Consider the following 27,330-nt stretch of genomic DNA (forward strand, 5'->3'; position numbering starts at 1 on the left):
TGGCGCTCAATAATGCCGACTTACTCCTCCACCTTTGTTATTCATTACAGGCGGTGTAACAAACAGAGATGATGATGAATGTTGTTAGCACACTTGTTGAAGAACATACTGTGCTCGAGAATCGGTGTCCTCCTAGCCCATCTTTGAGACTTTCCGCTTTCCCCAGTTGATGGTGTTGAATAATGAAGAGAACTCTATAGAGTCTCTTGAATCACCAAAAAGCAGTTTAGATCTGAGGGGAATGGATGAATCTGTGGTTGAAAAGGATCCCTCCCTTGATCTGGTTTCTGTTGGTCAAAGAGTGGGGATAGAAATGGGGAAGGGCAATAATATTGATGGTGCCTACCCTGTACCACGTGACCCGTTGCCTACATCATCATTTACTATATTGAGCCTGTTTGCAACAGAGAAAATGCTACTGATCCGAGGGCGGGTGTTACAATTGTTTGGTCATCTACCTGCTCTCAGAGTGTTGAGGAGCTCGGACTTTGAATATGTAGAGCTACTGGAGGATAAATATCCCCCTATGCCTAGATTCACTGTATTTCCTCAGAGTTGGTTTCCTTAGTGAGCTCAAATGCGCTCTCCTTTTCAAAGTGGGGCTAGAACATTGGTCTTCCAATTAAAAAAGCGATTGTCACCAAGGTGTTTGGTCAGTGGAGCACATTGGTCCTTCTGGTCTGCCGAGCCTGAAAACTGTTGCGATTCCTAATGCAGGCTCATCGGACTCAGCGATTAGGGCACACTGGGACAGGCTCCTTCCGTGTTTATCTCTTATGCAAAATCAGTCTTGATCTGTGGCAACAAAGTCCTGGAACACTAGGTACCATTTCCATTTGTTAGCTAGTAAAGATAGTTCCATGGGCTTGTTAAGCACTGCTGATATGTAAATGTGGTTGACTGGTGGGGTCTCTTTTGATGGGTTTACATGCTATCAGAGAATATCTAGAAAATTGAAATTGGGTCGCCCTTATGGTGGTCTGCTTACTCTCTGTGTTAATTGTTTTAAATCTTCTGAAGTGGTCTGTGATGTTGATAATGCATATGTCCTACCAGTAGTTACTGTATGAAATGACCTCTAGAATATGTTAATGTTCAACATTTATGATCCTCCTATAGGCAGGTTCACTGAGTCATCCCAGTTGTACATCTATGATGTGCTTTTGGTACAACAGAATGTTCATAATGTCGGCTTGATACTTATGGGGCGATCTGAATGTGAAAAGCATTGATTACGAGATTGTAAAAAGTAGCTCTGTTTTAACCTCCTTAGCTAAAGGTTTTGAGGGAAAGAATGTAAAACCGTAACGTTGCTGGGTGGAATTCTTTAGCGATATTAAAAAGCCATAGATTAAATGGCCCTGTGGATGGGGAATCCCCACCACTGGGACATGGAGATGTGATGCTATATCGTCTATCATTCATTATTTATATGACAAAACTAGTTTGTTTAGCAAATAGATATCCATGGAAGCAGCATTTATTTATTATAGTGATCACGCTATTCTGACTATGACAGTAGCTATAGATTGTCTACCTGACAGAACCTTTGACCATGCAGGTCCAGTACAGATTGATGCGGGTAAACAGAATTGTCTGGCTGGATTGGAACGTGAGCGATTACTAATTATATGAATACATTGAAGGATGAGTATGTATTTCTTGATTCACCGAGCAAAGTAGTTAATTGGGTGTCCTACATTAAGGTTAGTTACCTTTATATTGATGGTGTTTAATGTGTAAAACACAAAAATAGACTTAATAAGTCCTATGATAAGATTGTCAAGGATACGAAAAGACTGCTAAGGCAGGACTTGAGAAGGAGAAGGTGTTGTATCAAAAAAGTGAAAAATCACAACATAAATTGGGTTAAGTGTAATAACGCATCATGTAATAATAGTGTTTGGCAAGAAATGTATGAGATGTTAAATACCGGAAACTCTAAGAAATTATAAGAAATGCTTAGGTCCCAGAAGTGTGAGGAAAGTTACGCATTGGTGACTGTCATCAATGAAGAATATTGGTGTAATTCCTAGTAAAACAATGTAGGGCTGACACAAAGACACCTCCTCTTGAAGGAACATTTAGAATTGATTACAGTCATAAAAGTAATGTTGAGGTAATTCAAGATCTTAAGCAGTCTAGAGCTCCGGCCTGGACGGGGGTATCCATCGGAGTGATGAAAGCTAATCTAATGATCTGGGCAGATATCATGTGCCTCCTATTTGACCAGGTGACTAAACAAGGTGTTATCCTTCACTATTGGCAAATAGCTCATTTAGTTTCATCCACAAGAAGGGGAATCAAAGCGACCCAGAGTATTATCATGGCCTGCTAGACGGTATGTACAAAATATTCACTAGTTGGTTGAATGCATGGATGTGTGCAGTGTAGGCAGGTGTTGAGCCCTTTCCAGACCGAGTTTGGAAGGGGCATGTCAAAGTCTTTTAATATTCTGCAATTGAAAGAATATTGGGGCCACTCCTCTGTATGCCCTTTTTATGGATTTTTCAGCGACTTTCAATTCTATCAATAGACTGCAAATGACTTAAGTTAAAATCTACGGGCATCCCCAAGGGTTTGCTTTGCCCATGAAAACCACAGCATATTGATAATAAAGCCAGAATCAGAGTTAAAGGCATGGGGTAGTTGTCTGCTCTGGTTGAAATAAGAAGGGGGTCCAGGCAGGGTTACGAGCTGGCTCCTCTTCTTTTCAATCTTTTTATTTCTGACCTGGGTGATGCACTCTCAGAAGTTAGACCTTTTCCATCTAGGCTTGTCCATTCCGTTGTCAGATGGTTCGTTTGCATGGGCGATGTTGTAGTTTTAGGTATGTATATGCCCAGGGCAGTAATGCTTGTTTTTGAACACTAGCAGCCAGGGTCGGACTGGGGCATAAAATTGTATTGCTCAAAATGCAAAAGTGATCCACATTTGCAAATGGCAATTCATTCCTTTTGTAACAGACTGTTTGAATAGCCTGAGGGGGATTATTTTGATAAAATTAAATACAAATTGTGAAATTTAAAGAACATTCAGCAACAATGGTCAAAACTACTAGCCACATTGTTAAGTAACTCATCTAACTGGCCCACAATGGCCAAAAATATGACCCACACTAGCATTTTGCATTTTTGTTTCAGACATTGCCCTATAGGCCAGTCCAACCCTGTCTAGACCTCACCTATGTGCATCTGTGAAAGAATACGTAAATGTTGTGGGATCCGATACCGTTAAAATGGAAGTAAATATTTTGCTATGTAGAAAATGTGAAATATTTCATTGTGTTTCACTGCACAGCTTGCCATTGAAAGCAGATACTAATATTATTCATGTATGTGGCATGTGTTCCCTAAAGCGAAAAATCAACCTGTGGCTGGCAGTGAACACAGAGGGTCTCATTGTTATTTGTCCTTGAATCAACCATACTAACAATTTGAAGGACACAATGTATCAAATATCTACAAAGAATTCATAAGATTCACTATATTAAAAGCAGACATAGGAACATTAAGTTTCTATTACTTATATGTCATCCAAAGTGTTTGGTCACCGTCACATAGAGAGAATGGAAACTCAATACATAATGTAAGCATAGCTTTGCATAATATTTAGGCGAGTGAGGATGGCATGTGTGCTTTATGCTTGATGATTAACGATGTGACAGATGAATGTTCAATTTGACACAAAGAATAGAGATTGTACATGTTAATTTTAATGTAAATTGATAGTTAACATATGTATGTACTGTGCATATTCTATTATAGACCGGCGACTGAAATATGTTTTTGTATTCCAAATTTACATAGCTACGTTCTACCAATGTGTACCTGCCATGGGGTCAGTCTTCAAATTGACAACTTCTTTAACCGTAATTGGACAATAATCGCCAACAACGCATCTTTGATAACCATTATCAAGGGCAATTGTCAGACACCAATCTGTCCTTTTGCAGTAGCAGTAGAAGGGGCAACATGGCAGCCTATAGGGTCTAGAACGTGTGGATGTGAAAGTGCTGCATTTGAAAGTGAAACGACTCCTTTCTTCTCACTAACGGAATGCCATGTGCGTCGATCAAACATCAGTGATGGAACATAAGAAAGAATGCAAATACTGGGATTAATCGATCGATGTACCGAATCAGCATTATAAAATCACTGTTAACAGTTATACAAAAAATGCAAAGCATGCAATGTTTGCTAGCTGTAACCTCTTTTGGCAAATTATCAATGTTTTTGTGTACATAATCTCCTCTTTTGAGCGTTATGTCAAAAATAAAAGTGCTTGTTGTGTTCACAATTTTTGCTGTTTTCTTCAAAATATAGGTTTTCCTTCTCCATTTTTTGTGAAAAGAAACAAAACGTTCCCATTTTGTGTGGATGTGTGTGTTTATGTTCCTGGTTTTGCGCTAGGTAACGTTATGACATGGGTGATTTGATATGATATGATATGATATGATATGATATGATATGGCCTTTCTAACGCACCTTTACACAAGTGTTTCAAGGCGTGACGAGGCAAGGGAGGGGGAACAAAGGGAGGACAGACAACTATCCTACTAGGCCAGGTGTCATTCAGATTGCGCAAGTGCATGGGATGGGGGGGATAGTGAAGTACATGATGACAGGGTACGTTTGGCTATTTTGACCAAGAAAGTCATTAAAATAGGTGGAGCGTATCGTTTTAACTAATGATGTCAACTTTAGGGGGTGGGTGATCTAAATTACTGCCACATGGGCATTATAATTTAGGGCGATGGATCAACGGATAAGATTAGCACAAGTTGGCAATACCCGAACCGTCATTTTTGCATGTGTAATTGTGAGAAAAACTAAGGTAAAATGCATTGGACATTTGTTTAAGATCGATTGATATAGGCTCAAAAATACATGCCCAATCAATTGAGCCAATACAACTTCAGTGCACACTTCACCTATAATCCTCAAGCTGGGATTGTTCCAGTGGTCACTCTTCCTTTCCACAAAAGACGTCTGGTCACACTAAAGGATGGGGGTCCAGATGTGTTTACATTTCTGTTGAGCACTTGCAGACATTTCATGTCCAATGAGGCCCCAGCCTTTTGCTCTATCTCCCAGTGACAGCATCGTGGCGGATGGTAAACCAAAATGCAGACCTTTTCCTCACCACTGGGTGTTTAGAAGTTGCAGACCTGCACACAGGTGAGCCATTTTGAGTGGGGGAGTGCTACTATAGAGGTGAAAGGATGTTACCGGGAACACCCTGCCCCCTCAGGAAAGTAAAACAGAGAAAGGAGTGTGTAGATATTTATGATATTGAATGTGATATTATACATATTTGTTGAAGTCAGTTTGTGCTAAATGTGCTGCCCTGAGTGTTTGTGCTGTAATTCTTTATGCACTGAAGAATATTTTATTTTTACCACAACTATAAGCCGATAAAGTTAGGAGCATGTCACACTTGTGTCATGCCCTAAAAACACCACCTCCAGCCAGGGCAGTTTCTAGACACTATTATGCACAGGGCAAAACACCAGAATACACACACCCCCACATTGCTCCTCTACTGCAACACCACACTTCATTCCATCTCCAAAATCATTAGATCATTGCAATTTAAATAACATGTTCTTGACTTTTTCTTAATATTAATAAGTAAACAATGTATTCAACATTATTACACACTAGAATTCATTTTCATTAACCCATGTTTAAGTTTGTGGTCTACATGAAGGGCATTCTCCTAGCTGTTGTTGCTACAAAAGCATCTATTGCTGCTGTGTCATCTATTTTCCCCAAAATGTTGCTCTCAATTGATTGTGTAGGTTATGATATGATATGTTATTTATATCGCGCTCATACACAGGTGTTTCAGAGTGCGACAAGGCAAGGGAGGGGAACATGGGAGAACAAAACAACAATCTTACTAGGCCCAGTGACATTGAGAACGTGCAAGTGCATGGGAGAGGGGGAGGGGAAAAGTGCATGGAGGGGAGGGAGAAAGTGGAAAGTGCAGAGCAAAGGAGAAACAGGATAAATAATCATAACAAAAATCAATAAATAAAAAATCAGCACAAAGTGGTAGTGCAGCCAAGTGGCAAGTGCTAGGTTTGAGGCAGCAGATCAGGTGGGTCTGATAAGTGCAGGAGGGGAAAAAAGGGGGGGCTGTATTGGTACAGATACAAACCCCAGTGCAAGGGGTGGCCCGGAGGCAGTGCGGTAGGGTGGCAGGATGAGCAGGAACCTGGGACCAGAGACAGAGGGTGTCCCAGTGCAAGGTGCCAAGAGAGCAGATCAGCAGGGGGGAGGAGGGGTGAAGGCAGAAGCAAAGAGGAAGGTCTTGAGGTGCTTCCGGAAACTGAGATGGTTTTCCTCAAGTTTTAGAGTGGCAGGGAGGCTGTTCCAGAGGGAGGCCCCAGCCGAAGACAGAGATCTACCCCCAGCTCGTTTCTTTGAAAAACGACTGACCCTGAGGGAGTTGGAGGTAGAGGAGCGAATATCTCGAGAGGGGAGGTATTTGCGGAGGGATAGCTGAAGGTATTTTGGACCCAGGCCCCAGAAAGCCTTGTGGACAATGCAGAGGGTCTTGAATTTAATCCTTGCATCAACTGGGAGCCAGTGGAGAGATTTCAGAGCTGGAGAGATACGATCCCGGGGCTTGAGGCCAAGGACAAGTCTTGCAGTCCAGTTCTGGATTAGTTGCAGAGCGCGGAGAGTAGAGGCAGGTAGATTTAGAAAGAGGCTGTTACAATAGTCCAAGGTAGAGAGAACCAGAGCTTGGGATACCATGAGCTTCTGGGGGAAGGAGAGGAAAGGCAGAGTACCTCTGAGGAGGTGCAGTCGGAAATTTGACTTTTTTCAGACCTCCGAGATGTGGGCCGAGAAGGAAAGGGTGGAGTCAAAGATGACCCTGAAGTTCTTAGCCTCGCAGATGGGGGTAGGAGGATGGCCAAGGGAGGCCAGCCAGAGAGTAAGGGGAAAGGATGGTGAAGGTGTGCCGATGAGGAGGATCTCCTTCTTGCTGGCATTCAGACAAAGATCATTGGTGGCACACCAATCTTGAATGGCAGTTAGGCAATCAGAGATGAGAGAGGGAGAGGAAGTGGCAGAGGGCAGCCTGAAAATGAGTTGAGTGTCATTAGCGTAGCACTGGAAATTTGAACAGAAAATGGCAATGCAGTGGGCGAGAGTTGCCAAGTATAGGTTGAAAAGCCAGGGTGAGAGGTTAAATCCCTGGGGAACACCACACATAGAGAGGGAGATAGATGATAGGAAGGACCCAAGTTTGACCTGGGAAGGTCGGTCAGAGAGGAAAGAGGTCAGCCAGGCCAGAGCCTGATCAGTGATACCGAGGTTATCACGGAGACGGTTGAGCAGGATGGTATGGTTGACTGTGTCAAAGGCAAATGAGAGATCGAGTAGGATGAGGACAGAGGGAATGTTAGCATCAAGGTTGGAGAGCAGATCCTCACGGATGTTCAGGAGAGCAGTTTCCGTGCTTCTGGCAGCTCTGAAGCCAGATTGGTGGTCATGGAGACAGCCAAACGTGTCAGAATGACGGTTGAGCTGAGAGATGGCCAGTTTTTCCAGGAGTTTGCCCAGAAAGGGAGTAATGGAAATTGGGCAATAGTTAGCCGGACAGGTAGGATCAGCTGTGGGTTTCTTTAGAAGAGGATGCAGAAGGGAGTGCTTCAGGGGGAGGGGAAGGATCCAGAGGCAAAAGAGTGGAGCAAGGGTGTCAATGTGGTGCTTGATGGTTTTAGAGGAACAGGGATGAACCTGTTGTGATGAGGTTTTCATAGATTGGACTTGTCTAGCAACCTCATCAGGGGAAAAATGAGGAAAGGACGAGAAAGGGATAGGTTGTATGTTAACATATCATGTCAAAACCCATCAAATGATGGTAACCTGGTGTTAGGGCTGATTTCTGTACTCTTGCATGGTGGACAGATTTATAGAAGGTCAGCCAATATTATGACAGGGACACCTCTTGGAAGCTGTAGCCAAACCAGATTAGGTAGCAGTGACAGGCGGTCTAGGCTACTGTCTTCAGAGGTGGTGAGCTTGTAAGGGGTCCACAATGAGGTCACACAATGGAAATCACAGATTACACTTAAACAGGATGCATAAAAATACAGTTATTTATTTATGATCAAAAGACACCATAGAAAAATACCTACTAGCAGGTAGACGTATCACACAACACTATCAAACTAATTACATATATACATTCACTTTGGTTTAGGGCATAATACACATCAGAAACTCCTGCAAAGTAAAGGTTAGACAAGTATTTTGCACTTATGGTCCACAGAGATTATCCCTAACTGAAATTGTCCAGCCCTAAATTGCCTGCGGCCTTGTGCACAATAGTTCAGGTTACAGTTCCACAGAAGTTAGGATCCAGGAGAAAAATGCAGGTAGGGTATCTGGGGTCCAGTGAAGGCTTCTTAGGGTTAGGGTTCAAGTTAGACTAATGCCAAAAAGTAGCCCAACAGTCAGATGTCTTGCACAAGCAAGCAATGGCAAAGCCAACAGTGTTAGAAATAAGTGTTATTATAAGACCATTGACTTCTAATGGGAGTATGGGGTAGGTTAAAAGCTCTGCAACTTAACCCCCGTACTCTGATTCTTCCCCAGACTTGGCAGAACAAAGGAAGAGGGTCTGACGTTGCTTTTCCTGCTGGAAGTTGCAGTCCTCGATTCCCAGGGGTTGCAGGTTCGAGCTGATCTGTTTTTTTTTTTTTACTGTTGCAACGACTCTCGGTTGAAGAATGCAGAAGAACTTGATGTAGCACCCCACATAGTACTGTACTTGGGTCAGGTAAGCAATTTTCAGACAGTGGTGACCGCGCACATGGACGCAAAAGGGCTAAGCAGCCGTGGTCTGACTTTCCCTCCTATCTCGGGTCCTCTGAATGCTAGGATGCCAACATTTCGCAAGACATAGTCTTGTAGGGCCAGCTACGGATCCCCCAGGTTTCAGGACGAAACTCTGTATGGTGACGCCGGCAACATAGTAGCCCAAAAACGAAGCTAGTCAGCCACAGGACGGTTCCAGGGCACTTCCGAAGACTTCCTTTGGCAGGGCACTGAGCAGATGTTGGCAATGGATGGTTCCTCCAATCTAAGGGTTGTAGCTCCTTCTCAGGACTACTAAAGTTCACGAGCAAGACAGGGCTCCTCCAGGACAGCAGAAGAAGTTGGTTGCCAGGCCTCCTTCAGTCAGGTCTCAGGTTTCTTTGTGGATCTCACAGCTGGATAGGATACTTGGCTTCTTCGGGTTTCTCCAGGATCTCTCAAGAATGGGTGCAGGGGTCCTCTTATCCTAAACGCCAGGTAATAGCTGCTGCCCTCACTAGCCAATAGCAGGACTAGCCCACACACACACCCTAGCAGTGGTCCAATTAGGACCACTGCCGGAAACATTCATGCATACCACTCAGACACACTGAAACCAGTTTGTGGATTGGAGTCAGAGAGACCCAGCCCACATCCTGCCAGCGAACACACACAGCCCTCCAGTAGCCTGCCAAAAGCTTCTGCTTTCCCGGGCACTGGAAGTCCTTATAAGGATTTTCCTGGCCTCTCAGGCCAGGAAGAAGGCTAAAGAACAAGATAACAAAACAACAGGTGAAAAATCTCATGGCACGGCCATGTTTGACCAGTAGCCGCTGTAAGGGATTTCAATCAGGCACTTACCTAGCTATCGCCTAGCATGTAGCGTGCGATGAAACCCTTATTTATTTTTGTCTATAAGTTCCAAATTCTGAATGATATACCACTCAAATCACACCCGTCTCAAAATACACCCCCCCACCCCACCCCCAGGTCACACTGAACCAGTAATCAGGCTAGTTTGTAAAGGTAACGATGTATTTATTTATTTAATTAATTAATTAATACTCAAATCACACATACGTTTAAAACATATACATATATGGGGCAGCAATCACCCAAAGGGTGACAATACAATTAAAAAATAAGCAAAGCAATTGAATTCACTTATACTAATGCAGAATAGAAACACAGGAAAAAGAACAGTTTTACTTTGTGCACCAATGGCGTTTAGGTTAATAGTTCCCCCTGCAAATTTTGTTTCAATACAATTGAGAAATCCTACACCAATGTGAGTAAACAGCAGGTATTCAGGAATGAAAGACAAGTTCTAGAGTTTGTAGGCATTCTTCCCTCCCCAAACAAGAGAGGAAAACCAGTTCGGCAAATGACACTTTTAAACTGACAGGTGAGAATGGCTTTGTAAAATAATGCAAAAGGGTGCAAAAATTCTTAAATGGAGAAAAGTTCTAAGGAAAGCAACACTAAACAAGTCCTAACACACATGAGCTATAATATAAACAACAGTACACACTTTAGATCAGAATGGGATAGAAGAAGCACTTTGAAATGAGCAAAAGACACATGTAACTTTTGCTAAATTGCAAATTCGCTGCAAAAATTTCCTGTGCGATATTGGAGAAAAATGGGTCAAAGACACTGTTCTGTGATGTGGTTTTAGTTGTGGATGTAGCTGAGGGGAGTAGGAATCAGTGAGAGTTGAAATTTCGTTCCTATGTTTAAAACTGAAGAAGTTATAGAGGTTTCAGTGAGAGGCGTTTTTGCAAAATAGGCGCGAAAATGAAAACAGGAATTCGGTTTTACAAATAACAGATGGGTTTTCTTATACTATATTAAGGACTATGAAAAAGAAGACACCACACATGAAAATTCACAGCTATGTGGCCAGCGCAACCAGTCATGTAGTGGATACTCAGTTTCTGGAATTTACTTTAGTTACTTAAAATCACTAAGGAATCATGGTTCTGTAACACAGATGAGAGAAAAGTCAGAGCAAGAAGGATTATAACAATACTAGGGTTCTGAATTAAAGATAGGATGGGTTGAATTAGGGATAATACAATGCAAATATACTATGGGTCATTGTTCTTCCTATTATACTTACAGTCCTTTGAAATTAAATTGGACCATCAGCTCTGGTCATAGGGTGGATCGGGTCTACCGGCAGCAGGGCACCTCTGGAGGGTTTTCGATCAGCGGCGCGGTTCTGGTCAATTTTGGACTGCGCCTTAGGCTGGATTAGGATGGGCCCTTCTGGTTACTGGGCACGGCAGATGACAGGATTCAAGTTTCAGCGGGCAAGCCTTATTGGTAGCAAGCCAAGCTGAATTAGAATTATTCTTTTAAGTTCTGGAGGTCTGCAGTTGGGTCAAGCTAGCAAGGGTTCTGCAATGCTAAAGTCTGGATTCTGCAAAAAAATCTGGATCTTCAAAGAATTCTGGAGTCAGCTACAAGATGAAGCGCTCTGGAATAAGGTGCAGCGCCGAAATCTGGATGGGTTCTGGAAGCAGTTTCTATGTGTAGTGAAACTCCTATATATATATATCCATTACAAAGTTTATGGCGTGGGCAGAACTTCAAAACACACCCCATGTCTGTGAGTGGCTACAGGCATGTGCTTTGTCCTGGTTGGCGGTCTGAACCGAGCTGTCATCTTATGACAGGATTTAGGAACTCCCACATTGATTTTTACCAAAACATAACTTTTGCACACACGTACATTTCTAACATTATGTACCCTAATAAAATTGGACACATGTATTTCATATTCAATTGTTTACATTCACATTCACTCCCCGTCCTTGTGTGAGCTGTCTCGGTCATTCTACGGATTTTTATCAATTTTACCCATAACCATTTGGATTAATCATTTCTAATTCGGTACCTCTCTGGGCGCTTATCAGTGGATCATGTACATACAATCTTAAGTTTGCAACAGTAATAGTTTTGCCACAATCAGTGTTTTGGTGTGTCTTTGGTTCCTTATGTAGTAAGAACTCCTACCAAATCTTAAACTGTCTAGCATGCGTTCAGATTTATAAGTTTGTAGTTTTCACTCGTCTACTTATTTTGGCTGCCATGTCAAATGTCATAAAGTTCGGAGGCAAAAATAAATAATTTCCATTCAAAATCAAGGCCAGGTATTTTTTTCTTACTTTCGAAGTGAGCAAATGGCCAGTCCTTTGAAGTTCACTGAGAAACCTCCTCCACATCCTGCCCCTCCTTTAGGAGGATGGGTGTCCAAGCCTTCCTTTGTCCTTGGGTCAGCCAGAAGACGACTGGCTGAGGCTTTCTTTGTTTTCATTATGTGGGAACCATTAAGCAGCCATTAGCCTTCCTTTTTTCAAGGAAGCGTCAAGCTGAGATGCCAACTTTCGCAGGGCAGGCTGTCAGATCAGAATTTAATAGTGGATTAACTCCAGACTGGGTTACTGTTTAGATGACAAGGCAAGATTCACAATAAAGTCTTATCTTCAACACATATAAAAATGACCACAGTTTATAAGAGATTTGGAAATTTTAAAAGAATTAGCCCTTCACAAACATGCTTTAAATAGGCAGATTTTGCAATTTTAATCAGGAAACAGAAACACTTTTAAACTGGGTTTGACAGCTAATTTCCTGATGCAGCTGTCAGGCAGGGAGGCCTGGATTCCTCTGACTGCCTGGAGAATCCATGATTTCAGCACACTTTCCTTTCCATAATTCTGTGGGAAATTACTGAATTTTTATGGGCATTTTCGGATTAGGCCCTTCTGTGGCCTTGTTTCAGGTGACAGATGACAGGTGACAGCAGTGATTCCTGTTTTTACACCAACTTTACCTGTGTGTGTGGCAGGGTGTGCAGCTCTTTTGTGGTTTATGAACCCTGTGCAATTTTGCAGATTTAGTGCGCATGGGGGTTATCGCCTCCATTTTTCTATTTTTGGCAGTTTTCTTTCCCCATTGGCAAAGGGGTGCAGTGTGGCGCATTGGCGTGGATAAAAATATTCCACACCACAGTTAGTAGCCAAACACGGTAAACGTGGTAAAGCTAAAACAAAAATCCCCAAAAAGTGGGGAAAAGTCACTGCTGTCACCAGACTATCCTTTAAGCACACCTAGAGTAACCAAAAATCCTCTGAGTATTAGTCTAGGGCAAAACAAAAATGCACCCATTGTACTGCGATGTAAGTTGCGTTGCACAATTATAGAACGTTACCACAAGTGAAACACAAGTAACCATAAGTAGTAACAGAGTAACACCACTAAGGGAAACACTGTTTCCCAGTACTGACAGCCCAAAGGATATATCAGTTTCCCTATAACATACGAGCAAATGCCAGTGCAGTGAAGCTTAAAGCTTCACTGTACTTCAAAAAGTACAGGTCAGATTCAAAAATAAAAGCAAAAAGTTTGGGGGGGTCCATAAATATGGAAGGAAAGGTTCAGTAAAGAGAAATCTTTCCTAACACCTGGACATATGATTGTAACACTAGGAAAATTGCGAGGGTACATGGGCATGTGAAGTAGCAATAAAGAAACCATTTTCGTTATACACAAACCAAAACTCGTTTGCTTTGTTAATGCTTGTTTTCTATCTTTGAAGATACCATTCTTTCACATTAAATAACAGACACACACACACGAAAAATTGCCCCTGCCTATATACAATGCAAAGCTAAGGAAGTAATCCTCTTATGAGCATTGCCCTCAGCTTTCAAGCCTTTCATTTTTCCAACTCCTGGCCCCTTTGCTAAAACTTAAAGTGCTGGAACAAACGTAATGGGTAACTATATTGCTTTTTTCCCTATACTTAAACGTTTTGTTTTTGCCTCCCAATAACCAGTGTGGTGTGGCAAGGTGAACCAAACACATGTTCTCCAGTCCTGGGCTTTCATGTAACAGATCTATGAATACTGGGAGGTGTAGTCTTTTTTGTTTCAACTGATTAAGATTCCAGAAAACAATGATTTTCACACGAATACCCAGTGGTGTTCATATGACATGGAGTCACTCATTTGATCGCCTTAAAGTATCCCACAAACAAGATAATTAGCCTAGTCAGCTTCTACAAGACCATTAATGAATGCCAAGTCCTCCCTTCCTCATATATTAATCCTTCCTTCAGTCTTCCATCCCACAAAGGCAGTCTCTGTTCTTTTTCAGCCAACAGAAAAAAGCTGTGATATGGAGCAATTATCACACTGTATCAGTTTAAAGGGTGCTTAGTTTCTCAAAGAAACGCTAGCTTGGAAAGAGGAAGCAGTTTAAAAAAAATGTGAGCCATGTATTAAGACATTGGGCCTCATTACGAGTCCAGCGGTAACTGTGCCTGAAATTCCAGCAGGTTACCGCCGGATTCGTATTATCACTCCGCCTCCGTGATTCCCGGCATTACGACCCCAGTGACCCGGGAATTCCGGAGGCGGAATTCGGTAAATCCCCATTCCCATTGAGTTCCATGGGACTTAATGGGAATGGGAAAGTGGAAACACCAGCACCATCTCGTGATGGTGCCGGTGTTTCCACGTCCGCCTGCAGGCGGGTGGTGTTAAACCCGCCAGGTCAGACCTGGCGGGAATGACACCTCCGCCTGCAGGACTCGAGATCACCCGGTATGGAAACAATGGTGGTGGCGGGTTTACTGCCACCGTTATTTCCATACCTGGTGACTCGTAATGAGGCCCATTGGCTGCTTAATGGGGTTAGATGCATCTGGGAAGGGCAGGCTAGTGTCCGCTGGTGCTGTCCAAGTAGTGCTTCTGCTAATGAAAGTCTGGCTTCTCTCCCAAGTAGAAAATTTAACAGGGCAGCTCTGCTGAGACCTCCCCTGTATCTGTGCCCCAGGCTGTTAGCCTGTCTGCCCGTCCCTCTGCTGTGCCCACAGGAAGCCAGCAGGACACGTGCGCTCATTCACTAACCGAGGTTTTGGTCCTGCACCTGTCTAAATTGTTGGAAGTCATCATGAAAGTGTTATGTCTCTTTTTTTGCCTCAGACAAGGCACTCCTCCTGTGTGTCCTGACGACCCCCCACCTTTGTCTCTCCTCCCCCTTTTACCCCCATTTGCCCTAACCTCTCTGGCTATGTCAGATAAAGCATGCTGCCAGTTGTAATGCGAGGAAAGTCTGCCCCATGGCCACGGGTGGACTGGCCTACAGGGAACCCTGGAGATTTCCTGGAAGGCCTCTGCTCCCTGCGTCTTTTTTTGTGTGGTAACCTATTGCCAAATGTTCTCATTGGGAAAAGGTTTGGCATGCCCAAAAGGTGTAATATGGGGCAACTTTGAACATTATTTCCAGGGCCTCTTTTGGTTCCCAGTCCACCCCTGCCCGTGGCAAAGAAAGAGTGACTGAGTGACTCGGTGCCCTGGGCGCTATGGAGTCATGACGATGACGTGGCGTTGATTTACAAGAGAACTGCTGTGCTGAGAACCGCGCTTGCCTACTTAAATGTCCCTGGCAGGGGATGTATTTTTTTTTAATTTCATTTTCTTCTCAAGACAAAAGAAATGGAGCACGTTTGATTCGTAGTCTAATTTGAGGTTCATGTAAATTCTTCATTCCCGTTCTGTGAGTGCTGACCTTGCCCTTTGGAATATATGGACTTTTTTTTTTTAGTAAAACATCACAATGTGGTCACCGGTTTGCGGAAATTCGCAGCTGGGTGCGTCATTGTTTTGAAGGCTGACTGTGAAAGCCTGCTTGCTGTCCTGGCTGCATTTGCAGGGCCCTGGTAATGGCTACTAATGGCTGCGCTAATTACATTGCAAGCATTTTGCTAGAGTGCCAGAGCACTTTCATCTGGTGATCTCAGTCCCTTGTGATGCGAGGCGCTTCATCTTCCGTCACCCCTGCCTGCATCGCCCCACCCGCTCCCACCGGAAGACTGGGAGAAGAGAACGTTCCAGAGACCACTGAAGGGAAACCAACAAAGCGCCCTTGGGAAGAAGGGATAGTTACTTGACAAAGCAGATACGTTTCAGATTGTGGACATTAGCCATTGCCAGACAGGAAAAATTTAAAAATGTTCTATGGTTTAAAAGAGCAATCATTTCAGCATTTGTACCGATACTGTGCAGCCATTTAAAGGCTGTAATCACTAAATAACGCTCTTTGACATGATGTGAAATCGTATCAGCTCCAAATGTTCTACGTAGTGACCTCACTTGCACGCCACAGCTTCACAGCTCGGTTGGCTCTTTATAAATCCTTTGCATAAAGGCGTACATTCGTCACTCGGATGCTATGCACCTGTGACAAAATGGCTTCTGCTCCGCTGGAGTGCAAGGATGAGAAGTGGCTAAACCGGCTACTCAACCCTTACACGTCTACAAAACAAAGGTGATCCCAATCAAAAAGGTGAAACAGGCGCAAAATAATCCTGTTTCACTTTTTGTGGTGACCTGGGTCGAGGGCAGGCCATACTCTTAAGACGGGTGTGAATTGAGACATTAGCAAGCCAAACAGCAATAGTACATCGGTCTAAAATAAACAAATGTCCAATAAAGGTTAAAAAAAAAACACCAATATTCAATAAAACTGTCCTAGAAAATGCTAACAAAACCCACCCCTGTAAAGAACGACAGATACATGCAGAATGTAATGATGCAAGCACTCTGGGTACTCAGCAGGGAGGAATATGGCAATACATCACCACAATGTTCAAAATGTATATGTTTTTTGAAGAAAAAGGTGCAAAAGGGCACTTAACCAGTCTCTAAGGCTCTGGCAAAGGGACCAGTGGTGCTGGGATCTTCCAACAGTTACTTTATTCAGTTATAGGTGGTTCGACAGCTCCATACCAGGCTTCTTATTGTTGTGCGAGTCAGGTTTGGATGCAGCAGGTCATGGTGATCCAGAGGAGGAGCTGCCGTTGAGTTGGGTTCAATCTGAGGCTCATTGTGGTTCGCTGCAGCATTCTAATAAAGATAGCCGATGGGGCCAGCAGAGTAGGTTCGATGTTCGATTTTGGTCACAGAAACGATGCTGGTGGCTCAATGCCCTGGGTCGAAAAGTGACAGTTGGAAATCGTTCGCAGCAGCAAGTTTCTGGTTCCAGCCGAGGCAACATTGTACTCAGCTAGCGTGGTGTGGCAACAAACTAGTTTGTGTACTAGTAAAAGCAGTTAGAAGTTTGAGTGAGTGTCAAAGGCAGCACCGTCAGGAGATGTTGGTTCAAATTCTGCAAACCCAGCAGTGCACTGCAAAAACAGGGATCCTGGGGGTTCTGGCTCTCGGGATGCTCTGAAGCCCAGTTCAGGGGCTCAGAGTAAAGATTAGTCCTTTTTTTCATTCTCTCAACCTGAGGTAGGCTAGCTAACACCTGCCAGGGTCCTTCACCTCCAGTGAGGTCCTGGGTACGAGTGTAGCTGGCAGAGAGGCAGGTCTTACTTCAAAAGTAGTTCACCCCCACTTCTCTCAGGGAGTAGATACGGAGCAGGAATTGCCTCAGCTTTGGATCACCTGTCCTCAATCCTGGCAGAGAGCTTTGAGAAGATCGCTCTCTCAACAGACTCCAGATGAATTCTTCCTTAAGTCTGAATGGTATAAAAGTGAGTCAAAGAAGGGGTGGCGAGAGACATCCTCTTTTATGGGCAAAGGGCCACATAGAATTGGATGAAAGCAAGCCTGCTTCAGGGGGCCAAACCCTGCCGGTGTGACAAGTGGTCTTTGCCTTATTATATCATACAGAAAGTGCTTTGTGCGAAAGGAAGCGTAGGAAAAAGGAGGGAAGGGGGGTACAGAGCAAAACAAGACAGTGGTTCCATTCCCACAACTATGCTAAATTCCCCCTGGATACATTACCCATAGCATCAAATCCCCTTTGGTATACAACACCCTAGTGTGAGGCTAGTCCTTTTGTTCACGGTGTGCCCTTTGAAGCTCCCTGCTGCTATTACTGAGAGATTCCTGGACTGATGAGAGGTTTTACCCATCCTCACAAAGGATCATAGAGAGGCAACTCCCACTGGTGATTGTCCTGCAGGATGCAGCATAGACCATCAGTCAATGGAGAATACACACAGCCTGCCCATGGCTGGCCTGTGCAGACAGTGTTGACATTTGTATCATACAGATCAGATGTGGCTTTAATAAGTATGCAAGATGCCAGCCACCATACCCTTAAACATGGGTATGCCTTATGTTTAAAGATAAAACTGCCACTGCCACCAAGACAATAGTTCATCATAATAGTGTGGTCTTGGGACAGCGGTGCAACCTCTGTACTGCAGTGACTTGGCTGTCACAGCAGCTGTCAAAAGAGCACCTGTGATCTTTGAACCCACTCTGTGCCTAGTCAGGAGAGGGTGCCGTGAGGCCCCCCACAAGCGCAAGGCCTGCAACAGTTTGCCCATCCTGCTCCCCCGTGCCCTCGTGACGGCCCTGGCAGAGCGGGCTGTTTCCCCTGTACTGGTTTACTCTGATTCACCTTGAGGAGGACCATTTGGGAGCACTCAGCAGGCTACTTCACCTGCAGGATAGTACACTCAACTCTTTTGGCCAGCGGAACAGAATGGGCTGTGAGTGGGCTGTTACCACTGTGCCCCGCTGCTCCTTGTTGCTTTTTGCTGTGACTTTCCAACTTCATGGGACAGCATGTTTTAAGCCGTAGCCACTGCTATGACCACTCTGACTTGTATGGTCTTGCATTAGTTCCCATTCAGATACGTAGGGATGTCATTCAGGGGTCGCCAGAGGTCGCAAGAGCGACCTCTACTGATTGGCCAGCAACCTCTTTCAATCTCTTGCAACCTCTGGCATTTCCTCCAATCGGAGGAGGGTGCATGACCACAGCCACGAAGCGGTGCCTCGTGATTGGTTCCTCCATTTGTGAGCAGCCAGCAGCAGGTGTGGTTTCTCTGGCACGGCGCTCCTGAGCTTCTCCTGTCCTGCTGTAAAAGGCCAAAAAACATGGTAAGTGAAGTGAAAGTGAGTCTGACTGAGTTCGGTGTGTGTGCTTCTGGGTTGGGGATGGACAGTTAATGCTCATAATGCCTTGCCGCAGTGCCCAACTCACCTGCAGCCGCGGCACCGCTGCAGGCCCAGGCTGAGGTGTGTGCATCACCAACTCGCCCGCGGCACTGCCGCAGGCCCAGGCTGAGGAATGTACAGTTTATGCCTGTACCAGTTCTGTCTAGTACAGCTTTTGGGCTTTTAAAAAGAACTGTAGAAAGACGAGATCAAGTGATGAAAGCACACATTTGCAGCTTTGCCACATCAGAGCACTCTAAAAACCCACCTCACGCATGAATATGGTCCATCTGGTACCAGCCATCCGCACAGCCCAACACATCTTCAGGGCTTTAAACTCCTTAGGTGCTGGGCTATTTAGGCGGCCATGGTGGCAGTGTAAGCACCCCCAAAAAGCACTTTCAGTTTCACCACAAAGCACGCATTCCTCTTGCCTTGCGAAAGACAGCAGCAATGATACGCATCATGAAGTGTGAACTGGCTAGGCCATGCAAGGACCGCATGGGCTTTGGGACAGATGAGTTTAAATTAAGAAAAGGCTGTAAAAACTGCATAGGAAGCGGGGGCCGTGTTCACCTACCTGCAGGTGTTTGATTTTGCTGTGGCTGAGGTGAAGCCTGGTGGTGTTGGCGGGAAGGTCTCACGGCGCCTCAGAGACTCTGTAGCACTGCACCGCCCGTGAGGCATTGCTGCTGCACCATCTGGGGCCGAACTAGGGTTACCATGACGGGGAGGCCTGTGACCAGAGGTCGAAGTGGGCAGGAGCGGTCGGGAGCGGTGCTCTTATACTTCTTTTATTTAAGTTTTACTGTTCCCATACTTTTATTTTAAAAAGAAACCGTTCCAGAACGGTTTAGTTTTAAAACAAAAGTGTAGGAAGAAGTTAAAACTTTCACTTTCAGTGCACTGCACTGAGCGTTCCCCTAAACAGCAGGATAATGTTTTTTGGGGTTTGTATTGTGTGTGGGAGGGGGCGTGGAGATGGGGTTTGTGGGGAGCCGTGCAGGCCAGTAGGGAACATAGTTCCACTACTTCTTTTTGTGCACTTCGACCACTGCCTGTGACTGATACAACACAGGGACTTGCTCTCATTAAATGTTGTGAACTGTTACACAGATCAGGTGAACCCGAGCAATGATTAATGGCCTTTGTATTCGTAGATATTGGAAGGAGTAATTTATTGCCAGGCCGCTAATCTGCAAACACCCGTATTATCTACACTTTCCTTGTTTTCTTAAATGTGACATCAAATAAACGATCTCTTTTATAGGGGGCAATAAAACCTATGTCTTCCTTGACCCTATGTGAAAGCAATTTCTCCATTACCTATCAGTGTGTGTTTCATTAGTAACTGCTGAAGCAAAACGGGACACCTTTATTCAATGGCATTATATGTATAATACTAGGCTCGTGGCCTAGTGGTCTTTGCCTTATTATATCATACAGAAAGTGCTTTGTGCGAAAGGAAGCGTAGGAAAAAGGAGGGAAGGGGGGTACAGAGCAAAACAGGACAGTGGTTCCATTCCCACAACTATGCTAAATTCCCCCTGGATACATTACCCATAGCATCAAATCCCCTTTGGTATGCAACACCCTAGTGTGAGGCTAGTCCTTTTGTTCACGGTGTGCCCTTTGAAGCTCCCTGCTGCTATTACTGAGAGATTCCTGGACTGATGAGAGGTTTTACCCATCCTCACAAAGGATCATAGAGAGGCAACTCCCACTGGTGATTGTCCTGCAGGATGCAGCATAGACCATCAGTCAATGGAGAATACACACAGCCTGCCCATGGCTGGCCTGTGCAGACAGTGTTGACATTTGTATCATACAGATCAGATGTGGCTTTAATAAGTATGCGAGATGCCAGCCACCATACCCTTAAACATGGGTATGCCTTATGTTTAAAGATAAAACTGCCACTGCCACCAAGACAATAGTTCATCATAATAGTGTGGTCTTGGGACAGCGGTGCAACCTCTGTACTACAGTGACTTGGCTGTCACAGCAGCTGTCAAAAGAGCACCTGTGATCTTTGAACCCACTCTGTGCCTAGTCAGGAGAGGGTGCCGTGAGGCCCCCCACAAGCGCAAGGCCTGCAACAGTTTGCCCATCCTGCTCCCCCGTGCCCTCGTGACGGCCCTGGCAGAGCGGGCTGTTTCCCCTGTACTGGTTTACTCTGATTCACCTTGAGGAGGACCATTTGGGAGCACTCAGCAGGCTACTTCACCTGCAGGATAGTACACTCAACTCTTTTGGCCAGCGGAACAGAATGGGCTGTGAGTGGGCTGTTACCACTGTGCCCCGCTGCACCTTGTTGCTTTTTGCTGTGACTTTCCAACTTCATGGGACAGCATGTTTTAAGCCGTAGCCACTGCTATGACCACTCTGACTTGTATGGTCTTGCATTAGTTCCCATTCAGATACGCAGGGATGTTATTCAGGGGTCGCCAGAGGTCGCAAGAGCGACCTCTAATGATTGGCCAGCAACCTCTGTCAATCTCTTGCAACCTCTGGCATTTCCTCCAATCGGAGGAGGGGGCATGACCACAGCCACGAAGCGGTGCCTCGTGATTGGTTCCTCCATTTGTGAGCAGCCAGCAGCAGGTGTGGTTTCTCTGGCACGGTGCTCCTGAGCTTCTCCTGTCCTGCTGTAAAAGGCCAAAAAACATGGTAAGTGAAGTGAAAGTGAGTCTGACTGAGTTCGGTGTGTGTGCTTCTGGGTTGGGGATGGACAGTTAATGCTCATAATGCCTTGCCGCAGTGCCCAACTCACCTGCAGCCGCGGCACCGCTGCAGGCCCAGGCTGAGGTGTGTGCATCACCAACTCGCCCGCGGAACTGCCGCAGGCCCAGGCTGAGGAATGTACAGTTTATGCCTGTACCAGTTTTGTCTAGTACAGCTTTTGGGCTTTTAAAAAGAACTGTAGAAAGACGAGATCAAGTGATGAAAGCACACATTTGCAGCTTTGCCACATCAGAGCACTCTAAAAACCCACCTCACGCATGAATATGGTCCATCTGGTACCAGCCATCCGCACAGCCCAACACATCTTCAGGGCTTTAAACTCCTTAGGTGCTGGGCTATTTAGGCGGCCATGGTGGCAGTGTAAGCACCCCCAAAAAGCACTTTCAGTTTCACCACAAAGCACGCATTCCTCTTGCCTTGCGAAAGACAGCAGCAATGATACGCATCATGAAGTGTGAACTGGCTAGGCCCTGCAAGGACCGCATGGGCTTTGGGACAGATGAGTTTAAATTAAGAAAAGGCTGTAAAAACTGCATAGGAAGCGGGGGCCGTGTTCACCTACCTGCAGGTGTTTGATTTTGCTGTGGCTGAGGTGAAGCCTGGTGGTGTTGGCGGGAAGGTCTCACGGCGCCTCAGAGACTCTGTAGCACTGCACCGCCCGTGAGGCATTGCTGCTGCACCATCTGGGGCCGAACTAGGGTTACCATGACGGGGAGGCCTGTGACCAGAGGTCGAAGTGGGCAGGAGCGGTCGGGAGCGGTGCTCTTATACTTCTTTTATTTAAGTTTTACTGTTCCTATATTTTTATTTTAAAAAGAAACCGTTCCAGAACGGTTTAGTTTTAAAACAAAAGTGTAGGAAGAAGTTAAAACTTTCACTTTCAGTGCACTGCACTGAGCGTTCCCCTAAACAGCAGGATAATGTTTTTTGGGGTTTGTATTGTGTGTGGGAGGGGGCGTGGAGATGGGGTTTGTGGGGAGCCATGCAGGCCAGTAGGGAACATAGTTCCACTACTTCTTTTTGTGCACTTCGACCACTGCCTGTGACTGATACAACACAGGGACTTGCTCTCATTAAATGTTGTGAACTGTTACACAGATCAGGTGAACCCGAGCAATGATTAATGGCCTTTGTATTCGTAGATATTGGAAGGAGTAATTTATTGCCAGGCCGCTAATCTGCAAACACCCGTATTATCTACACTTTCCTTGTTTTCTTAAATGTGACATCAAATAAACGATCTCTTTTATAGGGGGCAATAAAACCTCTGTCTTCCTTGACCCTATGTGAAAGCAATTTCTCCATTACCTATCAGTGTGTGTTTCATTAGTAACTGCTGAAGCAAAACGGGACACCTTTATTCAATGGCATTATATGTATAATACTAGGCTCGTGGCATCGTGAAATACTTTTGAGTATAAAATGTAAGCGTTGTGCAAGTTGAGCCGCAATTTCTGGGGTAGCATGTTGCAAATTCTTCAACATAGATGCCATGGGACATGTACATAAAAACAGGTCTGGCTATTTATTTTCATTCATTTACGAAGTTGTGAATCTCCCTTGACACTACTACCGTGTGTTACAGTGATGATGAACACGTTTAATAATAGTAAACATGCTGGATATTGTCTACTCTGATAGGCTGTGCCAATGAAACTGGCCACCTTGTCATGTGACAACTATTTACCCCTGTGTGCCATGCTAGGCAACAATCTCTCCCTTTAATTAGAAGCATGTGTACTACCCAAAAACATAGTCCAGGCAAAATAACGAATAGGTGTGTTTTAAAAAGTGTACCATGCAGCGTCTGCTATAGCGTTACCGCTCAGGCTCATGTATCCTTCTTCAGTGGTGTACATGGCGTGCACACCATACCTGCTAACAACGAGGACCTCCAACGATAGAGAAGCCCCTTTCCCCCCAACTCACTTATTGGAGCCCTTGTATGGTAGGATGTCTACCTGAACAAACAAATTATACTTGTTTTGAAAGTGCGGTAGTGCGATGTTAGTAATGTATAGAAACAAGAACTCAAAATGTTTTTTCCTCTTGAGTTATGCAAGCACTTTGAAGAGATACAGGAAGATGATCAGGTAGCAGTATTTGCCAATGTACTAATCAAACCCATTTTAACCTTAGCTCCAGGTCCTGAAGATGAAAATCGGAGGTGTCTGGCTGTTTTGTGCAGGAGTAATGAAGTCCATGAAACAACTGCAAACAGTACAACACAACACTGAAGGTAACTTGTTGAATCAGAAGAAAAAAGGGGTAAGTGCCAAAATCATGTGGATGCCATCAACTAGAAGGATACATGTTCCCTGGCGAAATATTCTCCCTCTTCCCTTTTATCCTGGCTTTGCCCTATCCCTATACCCGCCTATCTGCCCTTGCCTCCCCCATAATGTGATTTCGCTCTGTAGTCCTGTTGAAATAACAGGGCGGATCCACATAAAGAGGGGATTTGGGTTCATACACTTTCCTATGGCAACATGGGCCTTAACACACTGCTACATATGATGATCCATTCTTGTATGAAATTTCACAATACAGTGATATTGTAACCCTATTTTTCTTAGTGTACTGAGGGATAATGCTGTATGATGCCACTCCCTTTGATGTCACGTAGGGGCATGGCCAAATGACATCACTTCCTGTGATATCACACGGGGACAGGCTCAAATGACATCACTTCATGTGGTGTCACTCTTGGAGGCGTGGCATTGTGATGTCACTTCCGCTACCTGTAGCATTTTCGTGAAATGATGTCTCTGCAGATACAATGCTACTGCAGAAGGCTGTGGTTTTGTGGAGAAAGTCTGTACTTGGTGGAGACAGCAAATATCCCCCAGAGGTTTTCGGCAAGGGAGACACAAGACACAACACATCTCCCTACTGTTCATTCTTGCCCTTAATTTGTCCTCTCCCCAGCTGAACAGACTTTCTTGGTGCATTGGATATATGAACTGTTTTAACAAAGATCAGCACTGCATTTTTTTTTACAGGTATTCTTAACTGCTAACGTGACTGTTGGCTTTTGGTTTTGGAGCGTCAGTATTTCCATTTGTCTTTTGTTTCCCATAAGGCATTGTATCCCCAATTTGCACTTTGCACTCTGGACTTATAACTGGCACTTTGCAATTTAAAAATACAGTGATTATCTAAACGCTGAGGGGAGGGTGGGCCTAGGGCCTTTTGACTTTACACCTTTCTCCCCATCAGACAGCGTTTGTGATAAGAGGAAACAAAAGGCTCCTTTTCCCACTGGTTCTGTGTGTGGAAAGAAAATGAGAAAATCAAATGCAACCGCTGCTTCCAAGCAAAGAGGGTCTTTGGACACTTATTTAAAGGAAATGTCTGAAAGGATTAAACATAGAATTACACTTATAGAGGAGGAACTAGTGAAAGATCTCCACATAGTGAGACAATTAGCTTCAACTGACAGTTCTACCATTAATGTCCTGAGACAACTATGGCCACTGATTGTATTCCAAATAATTGTGACCCCTCCTGTGGCTGAGTTCCATGTAATTGAGTCTGTTTTACCCAAGTCTACACCAGTGTTGGTTACTTCAATAGTTCCTTCTCATTCTAGATCTTCTTTGGAACCCAACAAATTAGTAGAAAAGACTTCTCAAACTGCAATTCCATTTATAATACCTATTGTTGCAGATTTATCCAAGAAAGTGTTGTACTTGACTAGTTCGATGGGGAGAATAGCTGCCAATCTGAATGACATCACCAGTTTTCCAAAATATTTTAGGACAAGGACTGATTGATTCTCTGAGAAATCTAGTATCTATAAAGGGTCCAATTAATGTTAGGGAACGTTTTCCCACTATATCTGCACTTGCCCCCACTCAAGGGAAGGAATAGTTACAATTAAGATTGAGCTTAATCCTATGGCTGATTTCTTTATCCACCAGGAAATAGGTCATTTGGCCCACAAAATTAACATCAGAGAGGTTAGTGACAAGTGTTGTACAACATCGCCTATTTTTAACCTTCCTCCTGCAGCTGTTCCTTTGGTGGGGATTATAGTTAATGCCCCTGTCTGTAGGACAGGACAATTTGAATCTATGTCTACTTTATAGAACAACTTGTTAATTGGATCAAAACAAATATTAAAGGTCCAATAATAATCTGCAGTCTGTTTTAATTGCAAGCATGTCCCGTGATTAGGTACTGCACTAAAGCAATCGGAAGAAGATTGTATTGTAATAACTTTTTCCAATTCTGCTGTGGCCTCTTATATATTGAATTTGAATCTAAATTCCTCTCTAGACTCTGAGACTGGTAGGTTGGTCTCTTTACCTTATTTCAGGGTCTCTGTATCTCATGCATTGTCATGTAATGGTGGGACTCAGCATTTATCCTGAAGTCACTCTCCGCAATCAATGAATTTGTTAAATTCTAGTAAGCAACCTTTGCCTGATACATGTGTTTCAAACTTATCTGCACCCTTTGCACAAAATCTATCCCAAAATTCTAATGGCTCAATTTTAACAGGGAACCTTTTTGAGGTTTTGTCCACAATTTAACTGATTGATTGACCAGACATAGTTCCACTGAAATGTTATTGAGTGAAAACTTTATCAGATCTATCATCCGATTGTTAGTCCTCAACCAGAAAAATCTATTACCTCTAACGTTGATGTCTCTACATTTATAAGGTTTCTTTCCTGGAACATTGCAGGGATAGACAGTTAAATTACTAACCTGGAAATTAGGTCTGAAATACTTATGTATGATGTAATATTGCTACAGAAAATGCGGGCTCTTTCCAATACATTCTTTGATGGTTTCATTTCCTTTTGTGCGCATGCTAGGAGAAATAGTAATCGTGGCCGCTGCTTTGGTGACCCAGATTCCTTTTGATAACCCTAATATATTAATTGTAAGAATGTTGAATGCTGAAGTTGATGCCCTCATTTTAATACATTTTTATAACATTTATTATACTGAAAAATCTTTGGTTAGTATTTGGTTGAAGCTTTGGAATTGGGTTTTGATCTTACTGTAGCCAATTACACCTGGACGAGTCTTGCGGGCATATCAATGTAAAAATGGGCCATGGTTTAGACGATTCATTTTATGACAACACAGAGGATTTCATTTATAATGTACCGTCTCCAATTATGCCTGATACCAGAAGGACCTATGAGGGCGCTAACATGTTTATTGTGTTATTGGAGCATGGTTTCGCTATGTGAATGGTAGATTTATTTAGACTGCCCAGGAGCTTACACTCTTAAAGGGCATGAGAGACTTTCGACAATTTCTTTTTTCTGTGCATCCATTAACAGATGGTCCTCAATGTGTAATTGTATTGTTCTGAACTATTCTTTTAGTGATCACCATGCAATTGTGTTAACCATTAGTTAGTCATTAAGTAAGACTGATGATGTTGTTAAAGAGAGGGTCCCAAGAATGCCCCTCTTCACCCCCAGAAACATGATGGGATGATGAGCCAGGAACGCTCACAGCCACCCATCTTTGCTGACATGTACATGGAAAGATATCCCCTCAATCAACCATACAGACCCAATCCTGTGCACGTTCTTGCAGGTATTGGGGAGATCATGGATGGGACCACCTTAATGGACAGTCTTGATTAAACATGAAACAACTATTGTGCTGATGTCCCTAGTGACACCACGACATAGCTGTGTTAGTCATGAAGCACACTTGCAGTCCTGCATCACATTAAACAGACAGAGACTTGCATACACGAAGAACATACTTACCCAGTTCTATAGCTAGATGACAGATACATATACATACTGTCAACGCTTTTA

At 44.1% G+C, this 27,330-nt stretch overlaps 1 protein-coding gene across 2 annotated transcripts in view; it reads left to right on the forward strand.

Annotated features, from left to right (window-relative positions):
• The window catches only part of LOC138513043 (zinc finger MYM-type protein 1-like), a 244,457-nt gene extending 220,586 nt beyond the window's left edge, over positions 1–23,871 (forward strand). For both annotated transcript variants that reach the window (XM_069627739.1, XM_069627740.1), the window contains one exon: positions 23,675–23,871. The gene's annotated coding sequence lies outside the window, so the exon portion shown is untranslated. The remainder of the gene's footprint in view (positions 1–23,674) is intronic.
• Positions 23,872–27,330: the final 3,459 nt, after the last annotated feature.

This window comes from Ambystoma mexicanum, chromosome 12 (genome assembly GCF_040938575.1).
Source record: "Ambystoma mexicanum isolate Mex_15411 chromosome 12, UKY_AmexF1_1, whole genome shotgun sequence".
Classification (NCBI taxonomy): Eukaryota; Metazoa; Chordata; class Amphibia; order Caudata; family Ambystomatidae; genus Ambystoma; species Ambystoma mexicanum.